The following is a 17,031-nucleotide window of genomic DNA, read 5'->3' as shown; positions in this document are numbered from 1 at the left end:
TTTTTCTTTTTTGGTGTTGTGTCCTGTTGGTTGTAAGCCTTGGGGCAGCAGCTGTTTTGTTATTATTGACCTGTAAGCCGCTATGAGACCCTTTTGTGGTAAAAAAAAAAAAGATATTTAAAGAAATGTCTGAACCATCCTTCATACAGTACAACCAAAACAATTCATTCACCAGAATGCCTACTATTCCATTAATCAGGACCTTTAAATTAAAATTGGTAAACACTCATGAGTTCGCTATGTCAGGGAACATTTTTTTTTGCCTTTGTAGCAAGAGAAGAAATAATGAACTTGGTCACTACAGCAGTACTAGACCTGGAACGGGACTTTTTATTGTGAATGAATGAAATTGCTCCTTTTCCAGTAATGGCATTGGTCCGCCCTTTTACCATCCTAAACAATTGGCTTATAACCTGGATAGATTGTAGGCAGTGCTAGCACCCATCTCCACATAATAGCTGAAAATGTTCAAATTACTTAGTAATTTTAGGTTCATTCTCCAAGGAGCAAACTAACCTTTTGGAACCTCCCCCTCCCCCGCTTAATCTGCTGCAGCAGTGATCACATCACATTGACTACAATTGAGTACTAGTTTGGTGTAGTGGTTAAGAGCAGTAGACTCGTAATCTGGTGAACCGGGTTCGATTCCCCGCTCTTCCACATGCAGCTGCTGGGTGACCTTGGGCTAGTCACACTACTCTGAAGTATCTCAGCCTCGCCCACCTCACAGAGTGTTTGTTGTGAGGAAGGGATAGGAGATTGTTAGCCGCTTTGAGACTCCTTAGGGCAGTGATGAAGCAGAATATCAAATCCAAACTCTTCTTCTGCACTCACATGCAACACTAAGCCTAAGCATTTGTTTTAACTACAGTTTAAACACACAGTTTAAACAATCCCATTTAGCTCCCCCCTTAGTCAAGCAGAGAAACAACAGAGCAGCTCGTTTAGCATTGTGTCTGAAGCATTATTTGTTTCCTTGGGAGGTTGTGGCGTCTCCTTCCTTGGAGGTTTATAAGCAGAGGTTGGAAGGGCATCTGTCATGCATGCTTTAGCTGAGATTCCTGCATTGCAGGGGGTTGGACTAGATGACCCTCAGGGTCCCTTCCAGCTCTACAGTCCTCTGATTCTCTCCACGATCAGGAATTCAATAAGAACAGGGAAAACAGGTAGAGAAAAATGGGACTCCACATTGCCATCTGGTGGCACAATGTTATCTCTTCTCTTTGGTGATCACTCATAGCCGAGTAAGATTATCTTCCACAAACATGGTTTTAACAATGAGTCTGTAAGTGACTGTGGAGGCCAGTTCTGGATCCACACGTCCTTCCAGTGGGGACATTGGTTTCCGGGCGGGAGTTGATCACGGTGAGGATTTGCCAAGCGTGCCTTCCTCTTAGCACGTTTCTCCCTTGCATCCTGAGTTCGAGTGTCTTCAAAGCCCATGACACCTTTGGTAAAGACTGTTCTCCAACTGGAGGGCCTGCAGGCCAGTGTTTCCCAGTTGTCAGTGTTTATACTACATTTTTTTAGATTTGCCTTGAGACAGTCTTTAAACCTCTTTTGTTGACCACTAGCAATACGCTTTCTATTTTTAAGTTCGGAATAGAGTAGTTGCTTTGGAAGACGATCATCAGGCATCCGCACAACATGACCAGTCCAATGAAGTTGATGTTGAAGAATCATTGCTTCAACACTGGTGATCTTTGCTTCTTCTGGTATGCTGATATTAGTTCGCCTGTCTTCCCAAGTGATGTGTAAAATTGTGCACAATGTTATATCGCACATGTAACACATATAAGTCGCTTTTTCTTTACCAGTCTAGCTGAGTCCTAAGTGACATGTGCATGTTATGTTTAAAACAAACCACAAAGCTTTGTTTAGCACATGACTGGTGAACCTGTGACCCTCTAGATGTTGTTGGACTCCAGTGTTGGACTCCTGTGTACACACTTGCTTGAGAATGAATCCTGCTGTAGGGTTTATTTCTGAATAAACATGCACAGGATTGCACCGTCTTACGTCTCTTTTCTTCTGATTAGCATGCAGAGCACTGGATTTTGGGGAATGAGGCATGCGGCAGGATTTACACATGTGTGCAATTTGTGCAAAATACTATGCTGTATGAAGTTCCAAATCTCATGTGTTTCAGACAGTATGAGAAAGAGGCCAAATTGCAAAATTCTTACTATGCATCAAGATTTCTGCCGATGCTAAGCAAACAGATAATCAAATCAGCGCCAACTTTGAAATGAATGCAAAAGCACAGTGAAAAGTCATGTTTGAACCCTCAACAGATTCCTCTTCTCAGTCTCAGATTGGTGCATGTTTGTTTGAATGAATTGTGAAAGGCCAGCTTTTGTTGAGCAGCTTGTCAGGCAACGGTAGAACATTATAAACAACAGTTTGTACATCCTGGTATTCCAAATGAGTTAATGATAGATAATAGCCTGGAACTCAGATGACTAACGGCATATTACGGCAATTCTGTCTTACACTTCAAACGTACCCTCCATGGGAAGACATTTTTGTACACAATAAACTGCCTTGTCACATGAAAGCAAGATAGGTAAAAAAAGGACAAAATATTGCAACCAAGATCCCAATTGCAGGAGAGAAAATTAGTTTTCAAAGTGAGTGAAGGAGCATATGGTGGTATCTAGAGAATGGTCTTTGAGTGTCAGAGGTGATTCAGTGTGGATGTGTCTAACAATTACAGTGCCAGTTCTCATGCATCTCTAATTGTGACAACAAAGCACCATGGTGACTGTTCCATCGGCACCAGCATTGTCAGATGGAATGATCCCTCCTCTCCTCCCCTTGCACACAATTCGGGGGGGGGGGTCCTACTGATCCCCTAGAGCCAATTTGTGGGGGCACTAGAGGTCATGGGGGATGAGGAGGGGAAGTCCCATTGCGAAAGCGGTGAATCCCACCCATAGTCCACACTGTACCCCTATGCCAACACTATATATCATTGTGCTAGCATGGGTAGCTTTAAAAGAGGATTGGACAGATTAATGGAGGATAAGATTATCAATGGGTTCTAGCCAAGAGGACATATTGTATATCTTTCAGTTATCAGAGGCAGTATGAATATCCCTCAAAGGAGCTTAGGTTTGGGTGATTTCTATGCACTCATGTCTTGCTTGCTTTCAGGCTTCTCATAAGAATCTGGTTGGTCGCTATGAGAACTGAGATCTGGACCAGGTAGGCATTGGGGTCTGATTCAGCAGGGCTCTTCTCAGTAGTGGATCACCATGGTGTTGGGCGGGGCAGCTGTGCCTGCTTGACTTTTGGTTGCCTACATCACTGCTGCATAGCACAATGGAGAGAAGGCAGGTGGGAAAGCAGCACAGTTGGCTCAGCAGATGCATTTGCACTGCAATGACCTTGCTCCCGCCTCCATCCCAATATACAGCAGCAATGTAGTCAACTGGAGGTCATTATATAACCTGTGAGGCTGATTTTGCAAGCTTCTGAAATAGACTTTGGGCCATATAAAGAGGCTGTACCAATGTCAAGGAAGCTCAGATCATCACAGGGGCAAACATAGCTCTTTTGAATTACTACGGTGATCTAATAAACAGAATATCTCATTAAGGACCTTTATCTCTCAGTTTGTCTGCTCAGATAGCATCATATATTTTGGATGTTCTTGTTTTGTGGTTTGGTTTCACCTTCCACTGTATTTAGTATTTGACTGGAAGTTCAGGAACGTAACAATAGCCGGTTGAGACAATGGACTGGTGGTTCATATGACAAGGTAATTAATTTTTCATAATGCTGACCTGGGTCAGAAATAAAGGTTCAAAACACGGTGCGTTTAATACTGCACGAAGGGCCAAACTAGATGTTATAAGATACAAGGAATGACAGCAGTTCTGTATCTCTTATAACAACCAGTTATGCCCTTAGCCACTATGCCAACTTGTTGCTATTATGCCATGAAATAACCTCCTTCCTTGAAACAAAGCTGCTTTCCATTTATTGGGGAAGGGTGGCTGAAAATGAGCTTCAGTTTTCATTTCAAAAGCGCTTTTTAAATTGTCCCAAATGATTCACTTTGAATGCCAGTGCCACTGCTGAGGAAATGAGGCGCTCATTAGGCATGTGTCTTTGTGCCAGCTCTCTCCCAGCTAGTGGAGCAATGAGAAAATAGGAACCATCCCTTCTGTCCTTCCTTCCTTCCTTCTTCCTCAGTAACTGGATTACTAGAATGGTTTCTTTGAGGCAGATGAACTAGGCTTTCTTTCTGACACCATTAATGACATTCCCCTTAGATGCTACAGAAATTGAAATGGTCTAATGAGGTTAAAAGATCAGGATGTCCTCGGGACAGTTGCTGAGCCCTCTCCACTCAGCTCAGGGGGTGCAGAAAAGGGAGAGGGGGCTCTGCATGACCCCTTTACTATCTGGAAATGCCACAAGGGATTTGACAGAAGCCACGGTGTTGTGTGTCTGCTTGGTGTCAGCTTGCATGCTAAAGTTTGGACTGATACGGCTTTGTCTCAATCCTCAGTTTCGCTCAGGAACTGGAAGAAAGTAAAGAGCCCTCCTGTGTGAGGCTTGTGGCATCTTAAGAACTTCTCACTACAATTGTTCTTGGATGGTCTTGCTGGAGTAGAGCAGCCCAGCACCAGGCAAGGATTAAAAAATGACTTCACGGAAACTTCTTTAGAGATAATATGGAGGCTTTGTGCATGAGCTTTAATTGCATAAAAGCAATATGAGAGCTACAAGTTTATTCAGGCACTCTAGTTCATGCAGTGGAGCTGACTCACTTTGAATGACCACCCTAAGGAGGTCAGCCTAACCCTTGGGCTCTTTCACATGGCTGGAGGGTTGTTATGCAGAATCAAAGGGACCCATTATTGTGCACCTCTTCCTAGTTCCTTCCATCTCCAGCATCTGACTGAATCCGAGCATCCCATCTCCACTGCCCTTTTTAATGGGTCATCTAATGGGTCATTAATCCAGAATGCGGCAGCTAGACTGGTAACTGGGAATGGCCACCGAGACCATATAACACCGGTCCTGAAAGACCTACATTGGCTCCCAGTACGTTTCCGAGCACAATTCAAAGTGTTGGTGCTGACCTTTAAAGCCCTAAATGGCCTCGGTCCAGTATACCTGAAGGAGCGTCTCCACCCCCGTTGTTCAGCCTGGACACTGAGGTCCAGCGCCGAGGGCCTTCTGGCAGTTCCCTCACTGCGAGAAGCCAAGTTACAGGGAACCAGGCAGAGGGCTTTCTCAGTAGTGGCATCCGCCCTGTGGAACGCCCTCCCACCAGATGTCAAAGAGAACAACAACTACCAGACTTTTAGAAGACATCTGAAAGCAGCCCTGTTGAGGGAAGTTTTTGATGTTTGATGTTTTATTGTGTTTTTAATATTCTCTTGGGAGCCGCCCAGAGTGTCTGGGGAAACTCAGCCAGATGGGCGGGCTATAAATAATAAATAATAATAATAATTATGATTATTAGCAGTGTTAGAATAAGACTTCAGGCATATCCTTAAGATATTCTCACCACACTATTATATGGGAGCGGGGCTCCTGGGGGCACTTAGGCTACATATATGTCACACATTCAAAGCACCTTGCCTCCCCCAAAGAATCATGGGGACTGTAGTTTATGAAGGGTGCTGGGAGTTGTAGCTCTGCAAGGAGTGAACTACAGTTCCCAGGATTCTTTGGGGGAAGCAGTGTTTTTTAAATATATGGGTGCCCAATATATGCCAGTCTGTTGTGGGGACCTGAAGACAGCTTGGAGCTTCACAAATCCTGAAGCTGTCCCTGACTAAAGTCACTTCCAGGCAGTGAGCAATTTGCAGGAGAGATTCAAGAGCACACTATAAATGTAAGTTTCCACAATTGAAGAGAATTACCAGGTTCTTTCACCTAAGAGCTCAACAAATCCACTTTTTAAAAAAGGACTTTGGGGGATTAGGATTCTGTGATTCTATGAAGGTGACAGGGCAATGCACTAAGAACTATGGGGTGGGTGAATGTTAATGGAAAGACGTACAACTACTACATAAACAAATCAGGTTGAATGTTCATTGTCACATAACTACTCTGCAAACAATCAGTATGAATACTGAATAAAGACTATGTCCAAACCTCATTGGGCAAACAAATCAGGATGAATGCTCAATAAACAGATCATTTGCTTGGAATAGTTGGTTAATAGGGAATTCTAGGGGCGTGCAGTTCCTTCAGATATACCATGAACCAAATCTGGCTGATCTGGGGAGATTTCAGGAGTTTGTCTGAAGTGATCCAGCTTCCTCTGGAGTGGCCTGAACAAAACTTGGGTCCTCCAAAAGTTTTGCTATAAATAATAATAATAATAATAATTTTTATTTATATCCTCCCCTCCCCAGCCAAAGCTGGGCTCAGAGCGGCTAGCAACAGTAAAAATAACACAATTTACATAAAATCACAGTCAATTAGTGGTTCATGAGTACCAGAGAGACAGATAGTACGCCAGCTAGAACTGCTTTTTTATAGATATGTAATTTTATTTATTTCAGTTTGTTCTGAAATTTTAAATTTTGCCATTGGTGATTTTATCCTGATACTGGTCACTGACTGTAATAAAACGACAGTATGCCTGAAAACATTGATATATCCCCACGTTCCCCACAAGCTTACTATGTAAGGAAAATGCCAGGGAGGGAGAGGAAGGGAGGGTAATTTTGTAAGTGACAGGGAATTATTCCTACCAATTATTCCTTCCTTACAAGGTTTGTATTTTTAATGTGATTTTGGTAAAGATGTAGAAGGAATTTTCCAGAAACTGTTCCTGTGGGTTTTTGTTTGTTTGTTTGTTTTTGTTTTGCTTTGTGTGCATATGTATGACTGGAAGCAGAGGGCCATTATGGCTGCAAATTCCATTGAATTCTGCCAAAAAAGTTCATTGATTTCCCCATGCTCTTCAATGGGGAGGCACAAAGTTCAGGAGTGCTTATGATTACTTAGCAAGAAGAATATACCGTATTTCTCGCCCTATAGGATGCACCGGCCCATAGTACGCACCTAATTTTTTTGGGGGGGGATAAAGAAAGAAATTATTCCCCCCCAGCTGCGGGGGAAGTCTGAGCTTTTAAAAACGCACCTACCGTAGAGGAGAAAAGGATATCTTCCCGAAGCGAGGGTGCTCTGCTTCAGAGCGCCCTGCGCTCTGGGCGGCAGGCTGCTATCCACAGCCTAGGGAACCCTGTGGGAACTCCCGCATGGCTCCCTAGGCTGCGGATATCTTCCTGAAGCCTGGAGAGCGAGAGGGGTCGGTGCACACCGACCCCTCTCGCTCTCCAAGCTTCAGCAAAAGCCTGCATTCGCCCCATAGGACGCACACAGATTTCCCCTTCATTTTTGGATGAAAATACGGGCGAAATATAGGGCGAAAAATACGGTATATGCTATGATCACTCTGAGGATTTCAACATGACTGTACTGCAGGGTCAAACAAATGATTTCAAGATCAGGGGAAAAGCTAGGTTTCAAGCCTTTGGATAAATGTAGTGGTAAGGAGGGTGGAACGCAAGTCACTGGACCTGTCAGTCTTTTTCTTCACCCCACACTGGAAAAGGAACTTGCTAAACACCCTAAGGGGCAAGCATTCAACTGACATTCTGATTGATTGTGTGTGTGTTTAGGAAAAGAGAAAACAAGTAGTTTTTGGATAAATTTAGAGTCTACCTCATATTGAAAAAATTCTTCCTGAAGGAAGAGAAATGTATTTTCAGTTATAAAATGCTCTGGCTCCAGGAAAGGCAGGAAGAACAAGGGCTTCCCTCATGAAGAAGAGGGGGTGGGGTGGAAATGGTCGACTTGTCTGTCAGGCATGTGATAGACATTATCAGTAACATCCACAGGCAGATCCCAAGATTTTAATTGTCTTTATAGAATAGTTAAAGTGGAGAGACATTAAAGTGTGTGTGTGTGTGTGTGTGTGTGTGTGCGCGCGCGCGTTCGTGCATGTGCGTGCAGACACATGACAGTTTTGCTTGAGGGGTTTTAAAAAGTTTTTTGGTTGTCTTTCTGTTTACAGACACAATACTAAATTTTACTAGCCAGTTACAGACCAGCGACAGCTTTGTCAAAACTGGTCTCAGAAGGAATCCTTGGATATATGTATTTTCACTAATTTGGCCACCGCAGTTGTCATGGTGATTGTCTAATCTGCTGGCAATTGGAAAGCTGAGAACAACCCACTCACTACAATCAGGGAAGAGGGGGAGGCTCAGAATCACAGCTGTACTGGACGTCCAGTGTCTCTAATGCTCAGTGCTGACATCAAAGACTTGACCTTGCCCATAGTAGTTATTAGCGAGTGTACAGTGCTTGTGCACATATAATCAGTTTATTCCAGCAAGAGGAAACTTCAACTTCCATAGCTATTTAGAGCTATAATCATGCAGGATGAAGTTATGTGAATTGTTAAGTTTTCTCCTCTATTTGGCAGGATGGGATTGTTTGTATGTTTATTTTTATTTTATTGTATTAGATTAGGACATGGGTGGGGAAGTTTTGGCTCTGTGGTTTGGTATATATTACTATAAGTGAATGTGGATAGATCCCTAGATGCAAACTCTGGCAGAATACTTTCCGGTAAGAGAGAGCAGAGGTTTTAAAACATAAAAACATGCCTACAACAAAGTGAATTGTGGGTGTTTAGGCTTTTGAATATCCCACGGTAAGTCACTTACAGCAACTTTCCCTTTCTACCCCCTTTTGCAGCGAATAGATCAAACACTTTGGTAATTTTAAAATAAGTTTACTTACAAACTCATCAAAGATCAAATTCTTGTGTATTTCCATATAGCAGCCAAAAAATAAAAACCCCGGGTAGAAGAACTTAGTTTACAAAGTATGGTAAAAGTTTTTGAACACATGGTCTGAGCTTGGAGCAGTTAAGCCCAAATGTCCTCTCAGGTTGGGTTCACATGGTGGAAGAAAGAAGGCAAACAAAAAAACTGCCCATCGCTGGGCATGAGGGACTGTGACCTAGTCAAGACTAGCAATAGCTTACTCTATGGTCTTAACCCTTTCATACATTTAAATAGAGCCAAACACGCTTGTTATATGAAGCTGCATTTCTCACAGGCTCATGGACCAGCTGCAGCCTTCCTGGCCTCTCTGTCCAGCCCATGGGACTCACCCATACAGGCCATGCCTCTCTCCCCTGGTCCTGTTCTACACCCTCATTAAGTGCTCTTGCCTGACCAAGTCCTTGAATTGTGATAATGCCTCTTGTTTTGCCTGGATGGATATATTTCTGATGGAATGTAGCTTTCTGTACAAAGGTGAGATACAGATCCTCTGCTCTACTCACTTCTGCTTCTGACTGCACCCACCACTGCATGTGTCCTTCAGAAGTTTGCACATAAAGGATTGTGGGCCTTGGGCTTTAAAAGGGTCTCTGTTCCTGGACCAAGGGACAACTGTGGTAGCCCATTACACAAAAAAGATAGCAGGGAAAGGAAGGAAGAAGAAAGGACAGGAGGAGAACATCTGGAGACATAAAACCCACAGGGTTATTCCATTTTGGGACACCAAAAGTTCCAATGTTTGAGTCAAAAACTTGTATAACTCAGCACATGAGATATCAGTAGCTAGTGAAATAAACAGAAAACCAAAGTACAATGAGCTTACTAATGAAACAAACTCTTTCCCTCCCTTCTTTATCTCTTTACGGGAATACTAGGATATGTTTTCAAATGTGGTGTGGAAGGAAGCCAGTCAGCACAGCTAATTCTCTGGCTTCCTTGTAAACCTTTTCTTTCTTGTTGACCTCTTTCAGTTGTGTATTTGGAGAGCTACCATATTCTCTTTCAGAAATGTGTGGTGTACAAAGTCCATTCTCCTATATGTCTCTCTTTACAGGGTTATGTTAGGGTTGATGTTTTTTCATGGGCCAAGACTCAATGTCTTTAATAGCTGCATGAAAGGCAGAAAGCAACACTAGAACATGACAGCATAAGAAGAGCCCGTCTGGATCAGACCAAAGGCCCATCTAGCCTGCCATTTTGTTCTCACAGTAGCCAGCCAGATGCCTATGGGAAACCTTCAAGTAAGACCCAAATGCAACAGCAGCCTCTCTAGTTGTGATTTTTGTTTCTGTTAAAAAACAACAATCCTGGGAGATCCTTCTTCCTCTTTGGCCCAAGATTCTAGGGCATAGAACAACCCTTTCAGTACCTGAGGTGAAATGAATGTGTCTTCAGTCTATTCCAGCAAGTAGATACACTTTATGGAAACAGGATAGGAAGGACTGATGAACAATCCCTGTTCAGCTCTCTGGTAATCTCTCTTGGGAGAAAGGTAGAATAGAATCATAGAATCATAGAGTTGGAAGAGACCACAAGGGCCATCGAGTCCAACCCCCTGCCAAGCAGGAAACACCATCAGAGCACTCCTGACATATGGTTGTCAAGCCTCTGCTTAAAGGTGCAGGAAGCAAGCTGTCAGCTGATCATAGAAGGGCCGGTCAAAGAAAACATGATTTTGGATTATCTCTGTGAAAAACTAATGTATTTGAAATCCTGCCTGACTTCACCTACTGCAAAGTAGGAGATGGGGTTTGCTGTGCTGCATTTAATTGTACAAGTTGACATATAAGTAAAGGCAAGAATTTTCTTTTAAAAAAAAGTAAGTATTTTGTCAATACCAAATGCTTAACATTAAAAGTAAACGGGTTTATTTCTTTTTAAGGGGTTCTCTTTCTTTTGTGGATATAAAGCCATGTTGCTATAGGATTTTTAAAAAAACAAATACTAATATTGTAACGGAGGAAAGAGGAAGGCTGTGTAATTGAGGGACACTCTTCCTCTGTCTTCAGGAGTACCTTTAAGGAGGGGGACCAGGGACTGCAGTGGATATGGGGGATCAGCAACAATGGAAAGTTGTGTCTTGAGCAAGCACAGCTACTTTCGGATACAGTGGAATTGTTTGAGTTGCTGATAGGTGTCTTATGTTGCTGCACCACAACCATCAAAATGTCAGAGGCGGACATGTAGTCTCAGCGATTTCTTTCAGTTCCAAACTACTCCAGTTCCAAAAATCTTATTTGCATTACATTTTCATTCCACTGACAAAGATATCAAACTAAAGCTCACAGCCACAATCTTTGTTCAGATTTAGTAGTGAAACAGGTTAAAATTTCCATTATAGTAGTTGTCAGTAAATGTGAACTTTCTAAACATGAAGAAACGCTTTCTCATTATTATTTTTTGCCTTTGCTACACAATGAGCTGGTAACCGCATCCATGTACTAAAAATGTTGTTTAGATCCCAATGATTGGGATATAATGGAGGACTCCTAGTGCATTCCTTCTACTTTGGAAAGTGGACTAAGTAATTCAAAACTACAACATTTTAGGATAAATTTGTACTTGTTCTTAGACAAATTGCTTGCTTTGTTTAGGAAAAAGAACTTGCATATGTAGTTGTGGTTAATGGTTTGTTTGTTTGTTTGTTTGTTTGTTTGTTTGTTTGTTTGTGAATGACAAGCTGTGTATGCCTAGTATAGCTGTACTATGCTATTTTATGCTTTCTTTCATCTTTATTCTGTTGCTTAAAATGCATATGCCTCTTGGCTTGTATTAACTACCACTCTGTCTCTGCCTGTCCAAATCCACATGTGCAGATTTCTGGAATTTGCAAAGAGGCAGCTGAGGGCGTATAAATTGGGTTATCACTGAGATTTACTCATCACAGTGTATAAGCAAACTCCCTTTTACTATGAAAGGGAAAGAGATCTGTAATGAACAGCTAGCCTGAAGGGATGCAATGTTGATAGCTTAGCTGCTAAACATTTTTAAAAGTTCTTCTTACTTAATTCATTTTTTTAGATGGAGAACTCAAGACAGTGTTTGGTGGAATAGTTCCATTAACTTTCCCTGAACTATGTCTTGGGAGATGTCTGAGGTCATCTTTTTTCAAAGAAGAACATGTAGGTACCTGTCAATAAAAAGCTATTAACGTAAAGCACTTCTCTTTATTGCTGTCACTTCAAGTTCTGAAAACCAAGTTATGGCAATTAAGTGTTCTTTCCTCAAGTACAAAGAAGTCTTCCTCTTAATCTAGTCTGTTCCAAAGGTTGTTCTCACTCTTATAATTAATTCAATGGGCCACTCTGTGAGTCCTGAGACTTTGATGTGCTGCATAAGAACTACTAAAGTTCTACCTAGTCCAGTAGTCCATCTTCAACGCTGGCCAGACAAATTTCGGGGTCTGGATTTCAACCTCCTAATCAACCTTGACAGAGACATCCCAGGCCTTCTCTATTTTTTTCCACGGAACAGGCTTAGTAGTGCAGCAGCAGATTCGGTTGAGTCATGTTCAGGTGAGTCAGAAGCAAGTCAAGACCAGAACCCTGGACAGAGCAGTGGCTGTAGCCTTGTTTTATAGCTCTTGGCTGCTATAGTGAAGGGTGACTGGGGTTGCCCCAGGAGTTAATCTTCTGAATCTGTGTAGAATCTGTCAAAATCATCTTCTGGTCTGGAAGAAGGATCTGATAGGGGAGCTGGTCCTTGTCACATTTCCCAATACCACTGGTCTCCACATTTACCATGATCACTGATTCCTCCTGTGCACTCTCTGGCAGATTGGATGATGTCTCATGTTGCCTACAATGTTTGTCCTGGGCAGACAAGTTGTCATACAATCCACTTGCCTGTCAGGAGATGGAGATCCTACAGCCTCTGAGACCCCCCCCCCCAAGAACCATAGAATTGTACCCTATGACAGTTTTTTTTGGGTGATAAAAGTTGATCAAACGTTTTCCAGACATCCCATCCCATTCTACCAAACCAGTTCTTTAACCTTAGGAACTTATGTGGGCAAAAGGGTTTCCCACAAGCTCATAAATTCCCCAATACTGGAGAAGTAATAAACTTTATTACATATAGCCAAAGGCTTTTGTAAACCTTGCATTCATTCATACTTGTCAGGGGTTCAGGAGCAGAGACACAGGAGATGGAGCAAATGGAGAGCGAGGAGGAGGAATCCGAGGGGGGTGTAGGCAGTGACAGTGGTCAGAGAGATTCCACGAGTCTCTCCAGAGAATCGGAAGATGCACAGAAAGGAGCGCCGATGGCCAGGGCAAGGGGGGTGCCAAGGGGGAAACCCCAGAAGGAAGGGGCCAGCGGGGATTCCCTGAGCAGCAGTTGGAAATCAGGACCAGCTTCCCCACCAGAGCGCAGTGGGGGGAGGAGTCCCAGGCATCGGGACCAGTGTTCTCACCACCAGAGAGAGGAGATGAGTCAGGATTGACCACGCCTCCATCGGAGAGCGGGGAAACGGTCAAGAGGAAAGTCACAGGCTGGGCGCGCGTGCCAAGTTCAAATGTACAGGCGAGCGGCACAGCAGGTAGCCCGGATAGGGAGCCAGGTCCTAAAGCCCGCCGGAAGGAAGGGCAAGACTCAGGGGGGGCAGCGTCAGAAGAGTCCAGGAAGGAGGAAACCCCAGGGGGCAGAAGGACCCAGAGGAGGAAGGAACAGCGCAGGAGGTGGAGCCGGGCTAGGATCTTAAACTGGTGCCGAAGGGATAGTGACTCAGAGGGGACTTCGCCGATCTAGAGTCAAGACGTAGGGCTGCACGCTCTGGGGTTTGAAATGGAAACTAAACTTCAATAAAGACTTTTGTACATTACATCAACCGGGCATTGGTCCTCTGTGAGCTGGGACCTAGAGGCAGCTCTGACAATACTACAAATGAGTAGTTTACAAAATAAAATGTACATTGACAACCTATATAAAATCTTCCGTAACTAACACCTATGCACCATATTTACTGCATGTAAAACTGAGTTTCTGCCTGTTTACACTTAATGTTGTTTTCCCCGGTGGTTATTATAGTCCTGGTATGTAAACCTGCACTTCTTGTTAATATTTATTGCCTGTCACAAACATTTCTTGAAGTTCAGTTTCCTTCATTTTGTCTGTTGCTTTATAATACCCACTTAAGCAAAGAAATCTTTCTACTATTTAATAATACAAGAAGAAAGTTAAGTTGATTAAATCCATTGTGTTTCATGAAAAATACACCTTCTTTCACCCAAAGAACTTGGTAGATAAATCTGACACATTTTAAGCATGATAATTTTTTCTGTAGTGGAGGAAGGGGGTCCTGCATTAATGCTTCACAGGCTCTTCCCGGACATGGGGCATCTTGTTCCACCCTCCAAATTGGGCTGTTCAGCCTGTGTAATCATGTCCTGGTTCTTCCTCTATTAACGGCTAAGATTGTTCGTTCTTATAGATTCCATTTAATAACTTGTTTAGCTTTCCCCATTCATAGTGAAGCCTTTTCTGCAGTGGCTCCTTGTTTATAGAATGTTCTCCTCAAGGAGGCTCACCTGGCACCTTCATAACATATATTTAGGTACCAAGTGAAAACCTTTCTCTATAGCCAGGACTTTGGCTGATTAACATTCTATGGCCTTTTAAATGTGTTTGTGGGAGGGGAGTTACTGGTTTGTTTTTGCTTTATTATGTATTTTGTGTTCTCATTTTGTATTTTTATGTTGTGAACTCCACTGTGATCTTCGGATGAAGGCCAGTGTGCAAAAAACAACAACAGACAAATAATGAGGTTAAATATGGCCCAGAAGCAACATTTATTTATTGTATTTGAGAAGGTGGTTGCTCAACCTGCAACTGTATACATTTTGTTTATTAGAGGGGTGGAAAAGCTTCAGGTTCCTGCTGTATACCGCAAGAAGTGATGATTCTGCTTGGGAATATGAAGAATCTATTTGAGCCTTAAATGTGGCTAGTACTGAGACAAAGGCTGATATTAGCAGGCACCTAGGACTTTAGAATATTTATGTAGCTGTAATTCATTATGACTTTGTTGTTGGTATGGTTTTAATCCTTTTCTAGGTATGGTTGTTGTTATTGTTGTTGTTGTTGTTTAGTCGTTTAGTCGTGTCCGACTCTTCGTGACCCCATGGACCAGAGCACGCCAGGCACTTCTGTCTTCCACTGCCTCCCAGTTTGGTCAAACTCATGTTTGTAGCTAAGAATTGCCAAAGATGCTAGATGTAAGCCATCTGGCATATCTCACATTTAACAGCATTCTTGAATTGAAGAGATGGGAAGCCTCAGCAAGACACCTTTAGGTTTTTTGCAGAGAAGAATAGCAGTCTATATTGGCAGTTTAGATGGAGCTAGGACAGTGCATGGAGAAATCTTAGGTCTGGGGCAGAGACAGGGAGTAACCAGAAGAGTAACAGGTAGAGTCAGAACTTAAACTTCTAGGCAAGGACGTGTGCATGCACACGAAAGAAGAAGTGTGCATGCACACGAAAGCTCATACCAAGAACTAACTTAGTTGGTCTTTAAGGTGCTACTGGAAGGAATTTTTTTTGTTTTGACTATGGCAGACCAACACGGCTACCTATCTGTTCTAGGCAAGGAGTTCTGGTGGGTTAAAGGTGGAGCATCTGGAGTTTGATGGCTTTTGGAACTCAATACTGGTTAAATGGAAGACCTCAGTTGTTCATTGATTTCACTAAGGAGATCAGCAAAAACAGGGTATTCAAAATGTAGGAGCAATGTCTTGTTAATCTTTAGGGCTGGGCTGGGGAACTGAATCTGGCTCATGGGCCAGATGTTCTTCCCCCTACCCCTTGGGGGCTGAATGTTTTGCCAGATACTGCTTCACAAAGGCATTCTCAGGACCCAACAATCAGCTGATGTTCAGGTCTTGTAAAGCCCCTTTCAACATGCTATCATGCAATGCACATTGAAAAAGACTTAGCAAGACCCAACAATCGGTAGATTGTCAGGTCTTGAGAACTGCCTTGCGAAGCACTACCTTGCAAGGCATTTTGCAAAGGGGCTCTGCAGGACCCTGAATGTCAGGTCTTGAGAAGCCATGTTGAAAGCATTGGGCAAGATATTGCTCTGAAAGGCACTTCTCAAAACCAGACAAATTTAGGGACTTCAGAGACCTAGCCTACCTTGTCCTATCTCCTCCCACCATTGCAAAATTTTCTATAAAGTGCACTCTTCACCAGCCTGGTGCCCTCCAGATGTTTTGGACTACAGTTTCTACAGTATCAGCCCAGCTAGCATGGCTGATGGGAATCCAAAACATCTGGATGCAACCGGGTTGGGGAGGACTGCCCTGATTGCTGGCTTTCCTGAAGGGAGACTATTAGCAGCATTTCACTTGAGAATTCCAAATCTTTTTGCAAGCACAATGAATCAACGACCCAGGTGGTTTTGTATGACTCTGGAAATGTTCACAGTGACTTCTGCTTAACCTCCAATTATCATCCACAGCATGAGATATAGTGAAAACAGATGTGATCCCTGCCCCAGAGGGCATATGCATTGTTGCTGTAGTAAGATTTCATATTTACAAGTACAGTGGTACCGTGGGTTAAGAACTTAATTCGTTCTGGAGGTCCATTCTTAACCTGAAACTGTTCTTAACCTGAAGCACCACTTTAGCTAATGGGGCTTCCTGCTGCCGCCGCAACACCAGAGCACGATTTCTGTTCTAATCCTGAAGCAAAGTTCTTAACCTGAAGTACTATTTCTGGGTTAGCGGAGTCTGTAACCTGAAGCGTCTGTAACCTGAAGCGTATGTAACCCAAAGTAGCACTGTAGTGAATCTGGTAGTGAGAATCTTAGGTTCTTGACTCATGAAAGTTTCTTTCTTAGTGTACACGCAAGGAAAAAAACGTTATTGGGTGGCAGAGATAAATAATGTAAATGGATTACACTTCAAGGATCCCAGTCTCTTACAAGTCCATTAGTTGAGAAGACATTACAGAAGCTTGCATCATTGTAAGCACTGCAGCATCCTTTTGCTGCCAAGGGTAGTAAAGAACTGCAGTAGGCCTGCCAGAGAATCTTTACCTACTTCAAAACTTTAGGGCACTTCTACACAATATGTTTGTAGGTGCTGGCACTCTAAATTAGCATCGTATGCAGGCCAAGTCATTATTCAAAATGATTGGATAATCCAATTAGCAAATCATGGGGACAATGAAGGACAATTGTTTTTGCCTGT

General features: G+C 42.9%; 1 protein-coding gene across 3 annotated transcripts in view; it reads left to right on the top strand.

Moving 5' to 3' along the window:
- The window catches only part of LTK (leukocyte receptor tyrosine kinase), a 103,686-nt gene that overhangs the window by 22,148 nt on the left and 64,507 nt on the right, over positions 1-17,031 (top strand). The gene's annotated exons all lie outside the window — the stretch shown is intronic.

Source organism: Podarcis gaigeae (assembly GCF_964106915.1).
Source record: "Podarcis gaigeae genome assembly, chromosome: 1".
Taxonomy (NCBI): Eukaryota; Metazoa; Chordata; class Lepidosauria; order Squamata; family Lacertidae; genus Podarcis; species Podarcis gaigeae.
Note: the sequence above shows the minus strand (reverse complement) of the source record. Positions and strands in the feature narration are given on the sequence as shown.